Raw genomic sequence first — 2,725 nt, forward strand, 5'->3', positions numbered from 1 at the left:
GACGCTGTTTTCAACCCTCAGCTCCGGTTACACAGAGCAGGTCTGTTGGAGCAGCTTTAAGCTTCAGATATTCTTTATAATTGTCTAAAATGACCGTTAAACGTGTCTGGGTTTTGTGTGAATCTGGATTTATGTCTCGTGATCGGTTCTTTCCTGACTCGATCAGCTGACAGAGACCACAGACTCGTTTCCGGGTAAAGCAAAAACTCTGATTTCACACATAATACACATAATAATTATTATGAAATAGACAAAACATGTGAACAAACATGAACTATGTGGTGCTGAAATGAGGAGGTTTGAGGTAGACCAGGTTACCCAAAAAGATGGAGGACATGACAGCTCCCTAAACTGGAAACATCTGGATCGCCCCCTGCTGGCTGTACGGGTCAGATTAAAGTCCATAAGTCACAATTAATTTAAAAAAAAGAAAAGAAAAAAAAAAAAACAGAGATAGAGCTCTCATTTTTATTTCCTAAATTCGCAACATGTTGTTTATTATGAGGATGCCCATCAGCTGACACCTAGGAGACAAGCTGGTCTTCCTGGGGTCCAAGACAACAACATAACAGAAACAAATAGTAATAAAAGTTCATGATAATAATAATAATAATAATCATAATAATAGTAGTATTCAATAAAATAAATGAAGAAATAAGTAAACAAATACAATAATAGTAATGACAATACAAAAATACAATTATATGACCATAGTTTTTTATCACCTTTGTGTTGTGTTTCACTGTGGTCCCTATCATCTGAAATGTCCTGACCAGTCAGATTGTTTTACAGGAAACGTGTTCACAGTATTAGAATAGAAGAACTTCAGCAGGTTAAAGTGTCGGGTAAAAGTGCGACTTTCCTTTCCACTCAGCAGGCCCTGAACTCTGTTGGGCAGAAAAATATGAGATTTACAATATTAATCTTTTGGTGTTTTTACATCAGGCTTACTTCTTACTTTTTAGATGTTTTAATGCATTGTACAAGTTCAAGTATTCTTTGTTTGTATCTAAATAAATAGATTGAGAAATAAATATATATTCTCATTACAACTTTGCTTAGGCAACAAATCCACAGTGGCCTAAAACTTTAGCACAGTACTGTTCAGTCTAAGGTTAAAAGGACATTAATAATCATTTCTTTAATTGTGCCTGCTTAGCCAGTTTCGCTCATGTTCAATTGTTGTTGCTGGGCAGGTTTGATGACGACCAGTTTGTCAACCTCGCAGACCACCTGCACGTCACTAAACCGCCTCCATCATGGTGAGTACAGTTTGGTTATTATTCTTTGTCATGATTGTATTTCTTTTGTTATTTACGACATCTATCGCTCGTCTGTCCGTCCTGGAAGAGGGATCCCTCATCATCCTCTGCCGCTCTTCCTGAGGTTTCTTCCTTTTATCCCCCGTTACAGGGGTTCTTTTTCCGGAGTTTCTCCTTAGGTGATGTGAGGGTCTGAGGGTCGCTGTAAAGCCCTCTGAGGCAAACCCTGTGTTCTGAAAATGGGCTTTGTAAATAAACTTGAATTCAATCGAATTAAATTAGTACACTACAGACCGTATATACTAATAGATTATTGACCTTAATTTTACTAGACACTATTTGATCAAATGTAAATAAATATTTGCTAAAAAGACCGTAGGCCAACTTCAGTTGGTGGCCAACAGTTGACAAACCAAATCTATGACATTATGCTTCCCATTTACTTCTTCAAGCATAATGGAAACGAGTTTCAGCACTTAGAGCATGACATAGCACATGTATCATTATTATTATATTACAAAAAAAGGAAAAATTAAAGAACTGATAGTGTTAGAGCTAATCAGTGCTACAGTCTTTAATAATTTAGCCACAGGGTCCAAATACTATTGACTTACAGCACCGATCCTGCAGTACAACTATCCCCAAATAAAAGTAAGTTGTTGGTCGGTGCAGAGGGAAGTAAGTGATAAGCAACGGTAAGAACATTGTTGGTTGGTGCAGTGGTAAGTAAGCTTTTGGATGGTGCCATTGTATCTATTTTGTCAAATGGAGGCAACTTGGTCTGACTTTGAAAAACCCTGATGAACAGAGCTGGTTTATGACATCACCTCCTGTCTCGCCTCTGTTCACCAGCGTCTGTATTTAACCCAATCTGTCATTCAGCATTTCTTTCATCTGTCTTTCAGAGTAAATGGAAAGTGTTTCTGTTGTCTGTCTTTTCGGTTTGAGTTCTTGTTGTGGACATTAGTGTGTATACATAATATTGTCAGTGCAGTACAGAGTGCCATCCTGTTCCTGTATCAAACAGAAAGGAAGACGCACACTGTTACAATCACGGTTTTCCTTAATGTGTGTTTCCTGCCTCCTGCAGATGTCCAGCAGCTGTTGGTGGTTGAAGACAAAGTCCCCCCCTCCAGTGTGGACCAGGAGGACCCAGAGCCCCCGCACATTAAAGAGGAGCAGGAGGAGCTGTGGAGCAGTCAGGAGGGAGAGCAGCTTCAAGGTCTGGAGGAGGCTGATATCACCAAGTTCCCATTCACTCCTGTCCCTGTGAAGAGTGAAGATGATGAAGAGAAACCTCAGTCCTCACAGCTTCATCAAAGGCTAACTGAACAGATGGAAACAGAAGCTGATGGAGAGGACTGTGGAGGACCAGAACCAGACAGGAACTCACATCCAGATACACATTTACAACCAGACACTGAGGACAAGACTGGAGGGGTTTCAGTAGCCGAGATTGAAGT

At 39.8% G+C, this 2,725-nt stretch overlaps 1 long non-coding RNA gene across 1 annotated transcript; it reads left to right on the forward strand.

Annotated features, from left to right (window-relative positions):
* Positions 1-2,392, forward strand: LOC121965144. The gene is made up of 3 exons (XR_006107454.1): positions 1-40; positions 1,197-1,262; positions 2,353-2,392. It is a non-coding gene; the product is annotated as an uncharacterized LOC121965144 (long non-coding RNA).
* The last annotated feature ends 333 nt before the right edge of the window (positions 2,393-2,725 follow it).

Source organism: Plectropomus leopardus, unplaced genomic scaffold, assembly GCF_008729295.1.
Source record: "Plectropomus leopardus isolate mb unplaced genomic scaffold, YSFRI_Pleo_2.0 unplaced_scaffold1877, whole genome shotgun sequence".
In the NCBI taxonomy this organism is placed as follows: Eukaryota; Metazoa; Chordata; class Actinopteri; order Perciformes; family Serranidae; genus Plectropomus; species Plectropomus leopardus.